The sequence below is a fragment of the Triturus cristatus genome, chromosome 2_1 (genome assembly GCF_964204655.1).
Source record: "Triturus cristatus chromosome 2_1, aTriCri1.1, whole genome shotgun sequence".
Lineage (NCBI taxonomy): Eukaryota > Metazoa > Chordata > Amphibia > Caudata > Salamandridae > Triturus > Triturus cristatus.
The window spans coordinates 1000737232-1000753871 of NC_140581.1; positions in this window are offsets into that span (position 1 = coordinate 1000737232).

Consider the following 16640-nt stretch of genomic DNA (forward strand, 5'->3'; position numbering starts at 1 on the left):
TAATTTTATTCCATTCACATTACCATGAGATGGGCGCTTCCCTACTTGCTTGTGAATTAACAGCGTCCTTGGATACCAATCACGCTCTCCCTCTATATGTGGGATGTTACTTCTTTTCTTATGAGCGTTTGCCATTGGTTCGTCCTCACGGAGCACGTCAATTCCTATTGGCTCCCTTCCCTCCAATTGCCATCCACCCGTAATTACTTGACTTCCGCACCGGTACTCACTGTATTTCGGCCTCTGTCGAGACGCGGTTGCGGGTCACGGTTTTAGGCTGAACAGCGGATCCGTGTCTCCACGAAGTAAGTAACTTCGTTTCATGTGGGTGGGCACCACTGAGCCTGTCCTTTATGCCGCTTTATCTAATCACCAACCACGTCTTCCATTATAGATTGTGGTAGGACCTGGCAACGTGACCTCGGCATCCTCGAGGCGCGCTTTTCCCGCAACGCTAGTAAGGCTGGCCCTTACGGCTTTTTTTCATATCCCTATAGTCTTATCCCGGATTCCCTCGTCCACGCACGCATGCTTTTGAGAGCGCTTTTATGTTGTTTATTTCATTTAGTTGTAATTAAGGATGCCCACGTCGGTATGAATCATTTACTGGCAATGTGTGTTCTCATGTGGGACGAATGGCACACGTGCTAGTCACCTGACCACTCGTCGCTTGAAATATGCACCCCGGTACCTTCCTTGTGAGTGCACAATATCACTTGTCTGTTTCATTTGGATAGATGGAGTGATCACGGGTGAATGTAAGCCCGATTCAGTGTTCACGTTTTGTAAATCACAACGGAGCACGGTTATACCAATTCACTGAAGTTGGCAAAACAGTATGACCGTTGAGCTAATCACCTACAACCACGTTATAATACTATTGGTTGACGACTGAGAGGAGCCTGAAACAACAGCAGTTTACAGAACATACCATGTTGTGTATATATTGTTCTCCTTCTTCTTTCTCCAGGTACATTCCCTTAAGAATTACAAGTAAGGATTACCCCACTATAAATACAGGAGGGGACTTCTCACTCTAACCAAGGGTAGGGTACACCTTAGCGTGTGTAGACCGCCCTGGTTAGCAACATCGGTCCTGACGAAAACCTGGATAATTTTCCCTTAAGGTTGAAACATGTAGACCTATTTCACATAAAAAAAATTCACTTCACATTTTTGTCGATACCTCAGGTCAATTTAACCTCATATGGTATCCCCCAATACTTTTAACATTGTTCAGTTGCTCCAGGATTAAATAATTTTTGATAGAGAGTTAAATCTGACCAATTTTTAATCCACTTCCTGCACCTGCACTACACGAAAAAGAAAAAATACCAGCTCCACTGTAATCAGGTGTCGCAGCACACCCGGATGGCACTCAGCCATCCGGGTGGGACCCCGATGATGAAGCATGTCACCAACTAGGTTGGTGAGTGAGGGGTCTTCTATAAGAAAGGATAAATCTTTCCTTTCAGTGCACCTCTCTCTATCTTTGAGGTATTAAATTACCTTTGAGGGTGTACTCCTTCCATTGTTTGTTAAATTTGTTCCAGGGGACTAGGAGTACCCCAAACACAGAATCCCTTTCTCTCCCATTGTTTTTCTAATTAAATGCCGGTGCCAAGCACCAGAAATCACCGGCTGACATTAAACACTGTTAAAAGTGAGTAGGGTGGAAGGGTAGCTGGATTCTGACTGCTTATTCTAGCTTTTCCCTAGCGGGCTGCAAATGTGGGGGACTGATTTCAGAGCAAGATGAGCTGCCTTGACCCAGTTATCTCCCCTTGGCCACATTCTAACCTTCAGGGCCGGACTGGGAACGCAAACCAGCTCTGGCAATTACGTCGGACCGGTTGGGGTGGGGGAAGTGCTGGGAAACACTGCTGCTGTGGTTTTGTTACAGGGCCCGATATTGCAGCACTGCTGCAAAACCGGCCCCTAGTAACACAAATTGGTGGGAAACACTGCTGCTGCACTTTTGTTACAGGGGGCGATATTGCAGCACTGCTGCAAAACCGGCCCGAGTAACAAAAACGGCCCCCACTGGTGCAAAACTGGCCCCCACCCTTCTGGCTCACCCAGAAAATGCCCAGTGCCCACTACCGCCATGCTAGCCTCCTGCCTTGGAGGCTACATTCAACATGTCTGCCAGGGCTGTTTTTGGGTTCTATCCTGGCCTTGATTCTGAGAGGGAAGGTGGGCCATTAATGCATTTTGATGTGTTTGGGACTTGCAGTAGGTACGTGGTGTCCCTTTTGAGGTTGGGATGACATTTGAGGCAGTTGTGAAGTTGCAGCACACTGGGAGGAGTAGCACTAATGGTAACATTAAGGGGTCAGGGGAGATGAGGATGATGGAGTCTGTAGGGCTTAGAGAGAGAGTGAGGAAAGTGAGGGGCTTAGAGAGAGAGTGAGGAAAGCGGTGGGTATCCATAGACACTAGAAGTATGTGTGTGCTGGAGCAGCATGGTGAAGTTCAGAAGATGAGTGAGCAATTAAAACACCTTTAATTTTTTTTCATCATATCATATTTGCTGTGCTTGAAAGACAGGTCAAATGTCAAGCTGAGTCTTCTTACAAATCACTGCTTATTCTTTTAAAATGGAGATTAGAATTTGCTTTGCTTTATTGAAGGGAAAGCAAGAGGATTTTGTAAAGCAAACTATGTGACCATCTTGCTGCAGTGCAGGGAGTGTGAAAGGAAAGACTGTAGGGTGTCATTTTTTCTAACACACAATGGCATTTTAAAACCTCTAAATGAAATGTACAGATATTTCTGAAAATATCTGTAATTAGGAAAGCTCAAATGAAGCATATTTTTTTGTAAATCTGAAGTGTGGTTTAAACAAAGATTTCAATAGGATCAAAGCAAATCAATACACTTGTTGATGCGCAAGTGAAATAGTCACTGACACCTGATTTCTACACACTATTGTTTTGTCAATAAAACTGTATGTCTGTGCAAATTTAGTAGTTATTTCCATAGAACATGTGCTGTCTGTAAATGACAGTGTTTCCACACCATGCTTTCGTAATACGTTTGCGACAGCGAGCTACAAAATACACGACCAGCTACACACTACACCCGTACCATTGTTCTGCTGAATGCATTTACTGCACTTGTTCGTTCTATGGAGCTTGGATTTCTCACAATCCCTGTGACTTCACTGATGTAACATTGATGGCAGCAGCCCCACTCTGTATACTCTGAATATTGTTCCAGCACCAATGTGGGTAATTCATAGGCGATCCAGCAGCAGGGAGGGTATGTGCTATGAGTTCTTGCTCGAAGAGCTGTCATTAGCTCTTTCTAGAAGTAGAGAGAGTATAGGGGAGTTCAAGATCCTTGGGACAGAGCAGGATAAAACACAGATTTTTCTGATCCCAAGAGACTGGGTGGTGGATTTGAGGCAGTGTAATTACCCTCATAGGGCTATATGAGTCTATGTTATCGAGAAGGCCCTTTGTCACATGGAAAACAAAGGACTTGCATGAATCGTGTCTTTGGAAAATTTGGTGACTTCATGTTATGTAAAGTGCAGCCCATGCAAAAATCACCTGACTGAAACTCCATCAAACTGCACAAGAAAAGATGAATCTCCACTTGGCACTACAATGTGAAAGAGCCAGTCCTAAGTCCTTAGACCAGGTGCTTCAGTGCTCCTTTGGACTGGCACCCAGATACCCACAAGAGCATTCTCACTTGGTATGCCCAGAGAAGGGCTCTAGGCTCTTTTTTAGCCATAAGGCCCTGACAGTAAATTGAAATTATGGGCCAGATTCATAAACTCTGGAGTAGGCTTACTAATTTTTGGTATTCACAAGCTACAAGTTTAATATTACTAATAGTAATTTTACGACTGCGGAGACTACAGTGGTCATATTTGTCATACCCTCTCTGATCACTGCCTACAAACTCTGACTTATCCATTGTTTTAATTCAGTTCTTTTGCACCCTTTGGCTTCCACTGGTTCTTAATGGAACACCCAATAAATAAAACATACCCCCTGATGTGAGTTGAAAAAACACTTGCACCTAGTTTTGCTAAAGGTCTTTGACCTTTATGCATTTACAGATTCCCATCTAGACTCGGAATGAGCACTATCACTTGATAAATCAGACCCTTCAGTTATTTAAATATAATTATCATGTAATCTCACAGTCCATCAGCTTGTGCTAGTTTCTGTTCTAGTTATAAAGGCACATGTTGACCTTAAGCTTACAACCAGAATGCCTGTTCTCATATTTCCTATCACTTCTAGGTTTTTGTCAGGATTAGAAATTCTGACTGATTTTAGGATTACTAACTCTTGGAGCCCCATTTATTGATCAATGTCGATGTCCTGTTTAACGTATAGAGAGTTTTATACATACAAACGCATCCATTGCATGAACTACATTTCTAGCTGTTTACTTCCGACTTAAGGGTTTCAACCACTTTATTGCACGAGGTTTGTGCTGACTGCAAGTGAGTACTCTCTGCAATGCGGGTGCATATTGTATCCTTGTAGTCTGTCTGGCCTGAGGACAGAACTATGTTATTCCTCTTGCATGTTGCTAAAGTTGCTTCAAGTATGGGCATTTTGGTTTTTGTTAAAGCCTGGTCTGCCCAAAACCTCTTTGAGAAGTTATTACTAATAGCAGCAGCAGCTTGTAGAAGACCTCTGATAGGCTGTGTCAGTCTCACTCTGTTGCCTACAGTGTTACCACCATTTGTCCCAATGGCTACATTACTGCAGCAGTCTAATGGTCTGTATGTGCAACTGTACTCAGAGTTACTTCAGCTACTGGGCACAAATCCTCAACTACATGAACAACATAATTGTGAGCCATGTTCAATGATAACACTGCAAAACAAAACTAATATTCAACAATAAACCCGGCACACAATATCTTGGAGTCTTGAGAACAGAAGTGGACACTGATAGCAGCATTGTGCAAGGATACAAGTGTAATATTGGGTGACAGTCTGGCCATTAGCAACTTTGACATTTTAGTTTTGTGACTGTAGAAAGGCCATCAATGTGGGTAGTTCACGCTCTTTGGCTCTGAAGTTTCCTTCCTTCTCAGGTCTGTGATCTTTAAAAATAATACTTTAATGATGCATATGTCAGCCCTTTTTTCATCCACTGTTCATTTTTAATGGCATTCCAAAACCATTCAAAGATGGCTGCTGTGTGCGCACACACACAGCTATCTTTGAATTATTATTTGTTCTTTTATCCATTTTTGTTTTCCAAAATGTCTGAGGCACTCTCAACGTGTTGGTAACCTTGTAACAGTAAACATGATAAAGTATTCAAAAACATTCGAAGTAAGCTTGCAGATCCACGGTGGCCTTATTTGAATGTTTTTTACACACCTTAAAATGACAAAGTGGTGTTAAAAACGTCTCCTTAAATGTTGCTAAAGTCTCTGAACTCGAGGATGGAAGTTTTAGTATGGTCACTACTTCATTAATTAATTCCCCTTCCGGATCTAGAGCACTTGTGGAAAAATGAGCAGACCCTGCACCCCATGTTTTTGAACTTCTGTTTTGGAGGAAAGCCAGCAACTCCTTTCAACCATTGTACTCTATTAGTAATGCATGTCATGTCGAGATCACTACACTGGGTTGGAACAGGAGACAGTCTTCTTTGTTGCAGCACTGATATCTAACTGATTAAAGATGTATCCAGTTCACGGTTCCCGCCAGGGACCACGGTAACTGCTGAAAGGCCTTGATGCTCCAACTCTGCGCGTTCTTCTGCTAGAAACCACATGTGCACTCACCGGGCTGTGGGATCAATCATAGCCTGAGTATCCTGACTTAAGTGAAGCACGGGACGAGCAGAGCCAGGTCAAAGAAATTCAAATGTTAATGTTTTTATGACAAAAAAGATTAGTAGGTAGGCTAACATTTACCACTTCATAAATACCGAATTTTACCGATTCGGTATTTATGAAGTGGTAAATGATATGTTGGTAATGAGTCGGTAATTATTACCGATTCGGTAAAATTCGGTAATTACCGAATCGGTATTTACCGATTCGGTAATGAGGCATACCTTCCCATTGATGGGAAGGTATGCCTCATTACCGATTCGGTAAATACCGATTCGGTAATGGGGGGAACACATGCAAGGGTGACAAGTTGTCACAATGACACCCTGTTGCACCCCTGAAACGGCCATGTGTGCACATGTGGCACACATACATGCCCTAAGGGCATGTATGTCTGCCACATTGCACACTTGTAGGCGCTTTGTAATGCATTTCCATATCCATTCTTCATTTACCACCAACTATTAGTTGGTGGGAAATACCAACTCTAAACATCACCCGCACACTCCCCCTACATCTCATTTCTGTAATCGGAATTTACCGAATCGGTAAAATTACCGATTCGGTAAAATTACCGATTCGGTAACATTACCGAATCGGTAATTTTACCGATTCGGTAATTTTACCGATTCGGTAAATTCCGAATACAGAAATTGTCCCCCTACATACCAAAAGCCTAAATACCGGTCGGTAACGGTAAAATTACCCAAAATCGGCCGTTACCGACCGGTATTTGGCTACCTACATGAGGCCCTAGATCACTAAATTTCTAGCAGGTGGTGTCGGTCACAGCCAAGTTCCAGATTTTCCTTAGTTCTGGAGAGAGATTACTCAGCTCAACCTACTTATGTGAGTGATGGACATAGGTGACTGGCTAAAAGTCATGGGTTTCCTACTTGTAAGAGCAAAACAACGACACAAAAAATCCTTGACATGAAGGGTCTTATTTCGAGGTTTATCACGTCTGCCCGACACCGTTGCGGAACCTGGACCGACCGACCTTCGGTCAGCGGTCCCGACCGCCTAATCATGATGCGACCGCACATGGTGCAGTCGCATTCTCCCATTCCCATTTGCAGGGATCAACAAAGGGGGCAACTATAGCGCCCCCTCAGCCCCGAAATGGAGGCTGAAAACCGAAGGCGGCCCTGCTAGGGGCCCCCAAACACGCTTTCTGACAGGGTTTCCATGTCAGAAAGGCAGGCATGGAAATCCTGCCAGAAACTGTCCATCGTAATCCAGAAGGCGGAAACGCCTTCCATCTGGATTATGGGCTGGCGGACTCCTGGAGCTCAGCGGAAGTCAGCTGGAATGACCGGCCAGTTTCAATTCTGACCAGCTGTATTGTAATCAGCCAGTCGGAATTAAAACTGACGATCTCAGACGTAAGGCCTCCGACCTCAGGTCCAAGGTGTGCACTCTGGAACAAAAGTCTAAAATTCACAAAAGGTCACTTGGTGGCTGTAGTATCTTCACTGAGGCTACGCAGGTTGACTCACCTGAAGACCTAACCCTTCCTTTAGTGAATCCTGCATCTTGTGTCTTAATTATCTTCGTTCTACATCTGTTTTAAAATGACTCAGTCTGATGGCCTGAAAATTCCTTGTGTCTAGAGCTCACCCGTACTAGAGCCACTACAATGAGCACCATAGCCCACAGTTTAGCTTCCACTAGTCAGGATGACGAAGTGGGATCCTCATCTAAGATTCTATCAGGTAACTCTGATTGGTGTTGTGGGTGATCCCTCAGATAATCACTGCTTTGCTTCATTGGTAGCATTAGCATTCTCTGTAAAACAACTTTTTCCCCTACAGCCGCTAGAGGATTCTTTTTCTAGGGAAAGCTATACATTTTCTACTGCATTTTTACAGCTTGTTATGCTTTTGCTTCAGAGGGATCTGGTATCATTAGAACCCCCTTTTGCATTACCCAGACATCACTAAAAGCAAATATAGGACAGATATTTATTTAGTGAGGTACATAGGTCTCATTAATAACTTAGACAGCAGAGGCTTCCTTCAGGCTACAGTGAGGTCAGAAAGACCTGGCACAGCAAAAGTGTCCCTTTGGTCGCACACCTCTAAGAAATATTTCAGATAACTCCCTATTCCTCTGGACACACAGTTCTCCTATATACCCAGGTAGAATCACCATCACTCTTGGTTCCAAAGTTTTTGTTTACCCTAAGATGCCAACACTACAGAGCATTCATCAACACCTTGATATGTAGAGCCTCATCTTGAGTCGCATGATTCTGAGTAATGGAGTAGGAAGAAAGAACAGATATCATTTGGATGCCCAGCTCCCAGCAATGTATTACACAGAAGAAACAGTTGTCAGGTTGTACAGACCTTGGTAATGTTCCAGACAGATGCACCACCTGTCTGATTACACAGCTACAAGTATGGAATCAGGTCCCAGGGGTCACTCATAGTCAGGGTTCAAGCCTGTGGCTGTATATCATCCCTCCTCTTAGACTGACACCAAAGATTCCTCCTAAACCCAGCCCGAGGCACGTCCACTCTCCTATAGAGTGCCACAGACTTCACATTATCCTCCTTTTGGTGCATTACATATCTCAGGGCACCGGCAACCTTTATCAGATCTTTTACAATTGCTAGAAAAAATTACGACCTGCAATAACGGATGTCCACTTAAAGTCAAGTCCTGTAAGTACAGCACAATTTTAAATCAAACTCAGAAAAGAGGCACCAGTACCCTTATACGTCAACAGATCACTAGCTGCATGCAACTTATATGGTAATTCTTCCTCAGCCTAGCCCACTCTACTCAATAAATAAATACGCTGACATCCGCAAGGACTCTGTGCTATTATTGCTACCTCAAATCATCTCCATGGTCAAGGGATCTTTTTTCTCTCTTAAAACACTGGGGTTCATTATATATATATGGTCTAATAATTTTCTCTCATGGGAATTCTTACAAACTAAGTAACTCAATTCTTCAATCAGCTTCTACATCCTTCCCACTTACACAGTCAACACTTACTTCAAGCCACCAATCTCACCTCAATGTGTGAATACACTTGCAGCATTCACAGCCACATATCCTTAGAGAAAGCCATAAACACCTGGCTCCTGGCCGAGCAATCTGAACCAAACAACATAAATATGATTAACTGCAAGTACATCTACATACTTCCTGAAGGATCAACACCACCATCCAACCCATCAGAATGGAAGTAACCAAAGAATGTTTATATTATTTAAACTTCTTTCTTGTCTTCCCTTCTTAAGCTTACCGCCACCAATGCTCGGAGGAGGCCCATAAACAGCATTAGAGAGTGTGGTAATCTACAAGTGAGATGGCACCTTTGGAGTTTGGAAGGATGGTACTCCACCCACCATGTCTGTGGAGGACATTACCTTCGCCATCCAGATAGACCACTGTCCATCAAACTGGAGGACTGGCAGCCCAGCAACTATCTCTGTACCTTGAAGGGTTACTGCCGTGATGGAGGTTCCCTTCAAGGTACAAAACGTTTGGTGGATGGCCACCGTCACTTTTGATAGCTGCCCTCCAAACTTCTAAAACATTTTTTGTCAAAAACAAACTCCCACAGTGGGAATTTACTCTTGAAAAACAAAAAAAATGTTTTACATCCTCCACATCCTGGGAGGTATTTCCCAGCAGTTTATTATGGCCAGAAAAAAGGACATTACAAAGTCCATCCTTAATAGGATGGGCAGTGCATTGTCCCATCACTGACAGCCCCTAATCTGTAAGTTAATTGAAGGAAGCTTTCCTCCTTCGACTGACCCAATCATGGGACAGTTGACAGAAACCTTACTGGCCTCCCATCTCTAAATGAGGCGGGTGGCTAGAGAGTTTGGTGGACAGAGTACTCTGTTGCGTTTGCGACAGAATACCCTTTCAACTAATCTCTAAATCAGGCCATATGTTTAAAAACATGACTCTTGTACAGAAGTACACCCCCTATTAATGCCAAGATGGGGCTATGAATGAGTCCACCTGACAAGTCTTCCCAAATATAAGCTAATATTTCTGCAAGCTGTTCAGCATGCAGGCTCCAGGCTACTATATTAAAAACAAGACCATATCATCATAGATCTAATTACTTTACTTTGGTTGATAGTTGAAATTCACAGCATGTTCAGAATTGATTGCATACTATAATCTACATTGCTCTACACTTCACAATATAAGATGAGCACGCTCAACTCTGAGGGTTCCTGTGAACTTCAAATGGTGATCACAGCTTCCTTAATTCTTCTCGAGGTACGTCTTGTGCATCTGGTACGCTATGTCCTCTGAGCTGCATCCTTTATCAATTTTAGGAAAGAACTACTATTTCTCCCATTACTACCACTACTACTAATACTAGTTTTACAACTCCTGCTACTACAACCACTACTATTATTGCTACTTCTACTACTTCTCCTACTACTACTACTGCTGCTAATAATAATAATAATAATAGTACTGTATAGCTAACAATAATACTTAAAACATATTAAGCACCTTGTTTTAACTATCATGCTGTAAGCATATTTTTTAAATGTCAATTCAAAACACCAATGTATACATTTAATTTACCATCACTTATAGTTCCCTTTTCTTTTGACTATGTTTGTCCATTATATTTTAGCATAATCTATTATATAGTATATTTCTCCTGAACCCTCATTTTATGGAATAGCGCCAGCAACGCAGTGCGTCGACCACACATGCAGCCGGCTGCACTCTTGCCTGCCCCGGTGGGTGTCTTCCTTCTGCCTTGCCTAGCTGTGGGCTTCCCTCTCAACCCCCCTATCCCTTGTAGAGACTTGGGGAGGGGGACAATGTTGTGGTAAGGGACTTAGGGCGTGTGGTTTGAACAAAGTGGTTTTGGGCGTGTGGTTCTCAGTGGTTTTGTTTATTATCCGTACTATTACTTCAGCGGCATGCCTCAATAATCTAGGACTTAACCAAGAGAAGCCTGCATCTGCATTTAGAGGTCGAGCAGCCTCATACTCGTTCTGCTCTATGATGATTGCAGACTGAAACCAGGGAGACAGATGCTTTGGATATGGAGCCCGTATTTATACTTGGCTTTTTAAAAAGTCTTTCCGTCTGCAAAACCACCTGAGTGGTACACATCAGTTCTTTACATCTACTCTGAGATGCATATTGGCTTGACAATAGAGCAGCATAGGGTGGCCAATCAAAGGCGCATATTAACAAGAGGGGGATATAAAATTATCGCCGCTTTAGCGTCCGTTTTCGGACGAAAAGCGGCGATAATATTATCGCAATATTAGCAAGGACACGCTAGCGCGTGTTTCCATGATTTAGCACCTGCTTTGCATTGCATCGTTAATAAAATGCAAAGAAGGCGTGCCTTAATAGACTACATGGGAAAATATCGCGAAGGCAGCTTCACGATATTTACAACAATGCCCCGGCCGGCGTAGCGATAAACAAAATCGCGCTAACTGGCCATTAACGCTGGATTTTAACTTCTGCTAAAATCCAGTGTTAGGCATACTTTGCATGGATGTGGAATGTGGGGTTACGACCACAGGGTCGTATCAGCAAGGTCATCGCTGTTTTGCAGGGATCATCACTGGTTTTCCAGCGAAGTTGGGACATTTCCCTGCTATCGCTGGAATTTTCATCACCAAAGTGCTGTAAATACAGCGTTAGCTTGGTGATGAATTCCACCCATAGCCGGCGATCGGGAAACTCGCGCTAGGTGCGGCCAGCGATAATTATCGCTGACGCTTGTTAATATCACCCAAAGTCTTTTATGGTACTTTAATCTGACACTTCAAATACAGCACCATCAAAGCATAATGACAGTCAACCTGTTAAACGTGTCAAATTGAAAAATAATTAAAGAATACCTACGCTTCTGTTGACCATATGTGGTACTTGAGGAAATTAATACCAATGAGGAGAGATTAATGGTTAATTTTAGCATAGGTGCAATTGTCAAGGACTTTGAAAATTCTTCTGCGATAACTCAGTTAGTGGGCTAAACCTTGATTCAGACTCAGTCTTCAAATCAACTGGTACTGACCTAAAGGGAAACATTCTTAGGGAGAATGAAACCGGATTGGAAGTAGCATGTGGAGGAAGGACAAAAGAAAGCCCAATCATACACAGTACTGGATACAAGCATGTCACGGCTCTCTCGTTTTTAGCAAACATTATCACTTCTTTACTATCATAAATATATCAGATCATATCAGTACTCAACAAAACACGAAACTCAAATTTTAACATTACAAGAAATTTCACAAAATGTTGTACGCTTCGGGCAATGAACATATCCAAAAATGAATTTCTCATGCTAGCTGCTCCATTAAAGCACCCATAGGCAGGGCCACTGGAATTGTGTGATTTTGCAGCCGCTTCAGTTTTCGCATAGTTATAGATCTGCTGCATTTGGCACATAATTTATCATCTGCTGCATAATCTGCAGATTTTAACAAAAAAACACATGGATTCTAGCTCAAATGGTTTAAGAATTACTAAAAAGGAAGCGACACGTGTTACAGTGCAGTGGACGGCCCTTTACAAAGATGGACTGGTCACCTTCCTGTTGCCTATTGCTTTATTTGGGTGTTAAACTGTTACTAATGAGGTGCAACCAATGTCCATACAGTGTTACCAAGTTTAAAGATGATTGAATAATCAATAATATAAAAAATGTCCTGCATTATGCCGCATAATTAATTAGCCTTTTCTTGACACATAATTTACTCAACCCTGTCGCATAATTTGGTACTTTCCTGCTGCATAATTCCAGTGGCCCTGCCCATAGGGAATTACATCATTTGCAGCCACTGGAAATTGTCAGCTCCAGATTAGAGGAAGACACTAGAGTGGGAAATGATTTGAAAACAATGGAGGAACTAGATCCTGTAAATAAGGGTCACAAATCATCTGTAAAAAAACAACGCCTGGACAGGAGGTTTAGTACTGGGGTTGTCCTTGGTTATGGAGAAAATGAGTTGTTATATTTTCTAAGGGCAAGAAGATGCAAGTGAGTGTTTAAAAAAAATAAAAACTATCATTGTGGTGGCATACGAGTTATAGGTCCTGATTCTTCACCTCTTTTCTGGCAGACTGCCCTAATGAGAAAAGCAGGAATTCAAGGCAAAAACTATGAGAATGTTTCCAAATCATTATATGAGTACAAATTAACAATCTAGATCAAGACGCAGTAAGGGAAAGTAAACTAATTTCCGATAGTGTTGATAAACCTCAAACATGTTCAACATTATTCCCGTTGAGGTATTCCAACACATCATATTTTCTCATTACTTCAACAGTACAAATTATTCAAGAAAGAGAAACTGAATTGAGGAAAAGGGGAAGTGAAAAGTTAAATCCCAATGCTGCGTACTTTGTGTCCCAGTCTTCAAAGATCCCAGACAGACATGAGGTTAAGTTTTAACATTGTCACTAGTTCCAGATCCAATAACCTGGCCGTCAGGTTCCATAAACTGATTTTTACCCATTTATTTCTGTTTGAAGGGATACAAGACAGTCTAAATCGAAGAAATATTCTTAAACTCCTAAATAACTTTCCAGAGCCAAGCAATATCTGTTCTAGACAAAAAACACATAGGTAGAATTCATTTGGGTCAAGAGGGACCCACAGGATGTAGACAGTAGGGTTACCTTTCCACAACATAGTAATGCAATTCATGTACATCGGCATACCTCTTGCTCTTTGGAGACAGCGATAAACATTGACCCTCAAAGAGACATTCCATAGCTAGATGCCCTTTCCCTTTATGGCACTCTATTTCTTGCTGCTTGTAAAGTGACAATTGCGACAGTCTCCATGCTTGAATCAGGTCTACTTCCAGCTTAGAGTCCTCTGTACTCAAGATAAACAATTACATATAGGGGCTTGTTACAATGTGGGGCGGACAAACTGCTGCGGATTGGAACCACTCGACCTTTGGTCGGCGGTTTCGACTGCAGTATTTGGACGTGACCGCCCATAGGGCGGTCGGATACACCCATTTTTCAATGGAAGCTTGTGCGGCATGCAGAAATGGCCCACAGCACAAGCTTCCATTGAAAAATTGATGTTTTCAAACATCCCTTCACTGTGTGGCAGGTTTCCATGTTGGAAAGGCAGATTTGGAAAGGCTGTCAGAAACTGCCATTGTAATTCCAATGGTGGGGCCGTGACTGGCTCTGCCGTCATAAGGGGATTATGGTGTGTTCCGATGCAACGGGCTCCTTGAGCCAGTCGGAAGCGGCTTGGACGGTCCCTCCGCCTGCTGCCTCCAACTGCATGCATTGTAATACGTCGGTCAGACCGCAGCAGTAGATGGCGGTCAGACCGCAACCGGTGAGCCATCGGTTGGGGTCTGACCGCCATCATAATCGGCCACATAATGTTCACTCCTATGGAGCAGCAGATCTCAGAAGGTGCTTTTCCAGTTAGAATGCCCTAGTGAGAACTGGAAATGGGATGGAGGCTTTTAAATATTTGTAATAGGGTACCTAGATCAGAGATTCTTGGTCCTCCTGTATCACCTGATTTTAAATCGTATTCTTGGAATGTAGCAAGTTTGTCCAAAGATACTGATGAATTTATAATGAATTATGATTTAGGGTGTTTTCAAGAAACCTGGCATCTGAACGACTGCTTGTTTGATGGATAATGAGTCTTTGATGTTAAGGCCTGTTAGAGCAGATCGATTGAGTAGTGTAAATTTCTGACAATCTAATCTGTGATGGGCCACATTTCTTCATTTGTTATGGAAGACAGAACTGCCCCCAATCCTGCATAGACGCTTTATCTATAGATTATCTGATAAAACAGCATCAACAGGCTCAATCTTCCTAATGGGGATGATTGAAATGTGCTTCATTATATAGGTAAAGTCAACTAGTGGGTGAGCAGGCTCCTTTGTAAACTCTGTTAATAACTGTTTTCTTCTGATACATATTACACAAAGTAGTACTGTATATATTCTCCTTCATAAAGTGTACTTAACTCTGTCCAAAGGAATTTTTGATGTCCTACCTAACTGATAGAATTGCGCTTGCACTCACTGGGACACCATGCCCAACGCCTAAAATACTTTCTTGTGGTTTCTTTTGTTTTTAGTTCGGTAAAGAGAAGGATCAGGAAGTTTTTATATGTAAAACGTATGGGGGTTTGCCTCCACTGTACATCATGATTCTACAAGCACTTCAAGGGGTCAATGGCTCTACAGTGAAATCATCAGTTTTCAATCAGGCCTTCTGTGAACCGACCCAACAGGATTACACATATGTCCCCCTTTGGTGCAAATGCAGGGCTGGACTGTACCTGGGACAATGTATTTTTATTTAAATCAATTTTGTGGATTTGGCATTGGTAACACATTTGGAAGAGATCACCTACCACAACTAACAGCCCTGTCTTGGACAAAAGATCCAGCTGAGGTAACACAAAAAATGGGGCTGATCAGTGATATTAGTAATAACAGTATAATTCCATGATCATTGGCAAGTCTCAGTAAAATTGTTTGATGATGTAAAAGCCCAGATGAGGCAGAGCTTATTACTGCCACAGAAGATTTTTTGATCATCAGGGAACACATCTCACATATTAGTTATTCATATAACTATTATGGCTCGTATGATACAGATCTTGATTAGCTCTCTAACTATCTCTTGTGCTCCAGGGTCTAAAAACATTTCTGTTGCACTCTAAGGGCCTCATTACGAGTCTGGTAGCCCACGGACAACCGGACTCGCAGGGGCATGTTGGTGGCGGACTTCCAACTGTCTTATTACGACTAGTGCGGTTTGGCCGCCCTAGGCTGGGACCATCGCAACCGCCAGGGATCAGAGATCCCTGGTGGTGGCGCAACAGCCTTGAGGCCGCAATATGCTTGGTGTGCCCATTGTGGCCCCGGCAAGCATATTACAAGTTTCCTCACTGCACATTTATCATGGTGGTGCGACCTACATGACCTCCTTGCACCTCCATGGGGTGCATGCAGAGGGGCACGTGTTGTGCCCCCCCATTGTGCATGCACCCCAGTACCTGCACGACATAGAATACAGCAGTCCATGCCGCACAGGTACTGATTTTGACATTCCCATAGAGGTGCCCATTTCATAGGCACTGCTGTGATAACGCCAAAGAACCACCTGCCAGACAGAAGAAAACTCTTAATTTGGCGGGCGGTTCAACCACGGGTTTGGCAGTGCGGGGCAGTTCTGCTCCCGCACCACCAAACTCTTAATGATGCCCTAAATGTCAAATGGACCTTTCTATTACGACATGTTGACCATGTGCCATCATTTCCAGCTTTTGGCCCCGCAGTTTTTTAATTCTGAAGGTGCCAGACATTTGACAAAAATGATTGACTTATTGCTTTGTTGGATATTGAGGGCAAAGTCTTAGTTATTTGTATATTAAATAATATCAAACACTAACTATTCAGAGAACAGATTCTCGATTGGGCTCAAGTGGGCTTTAAAGGCTGACATGGCACCTGCGACTGCCTTATGGCTTTGAATGTGATTGACAGCAAGATGAAACACAACGAAAGACACTGCCTTCTGTATTTTCATTGTTTTCAGCAATGCTTTCAACTACAAAGGGTGAACAGGAAAATCTGGTGGCCCAAGAACCAAGCCTAGCAATTTGACCTGATGCTATTACATTTCATCCAGCGATTAGACGTTCCCACCATTGTAGAAGTTCAAATAGGTTGCCCCAGGTCAGAATTTACCCATAGCTTAGCAGCTTCGACAGTCATGAAGCTGGGATGCAACTTGCCTCCTACTATTTTTAATAGCCATCTACTTGACTTATTGTCTCAAAC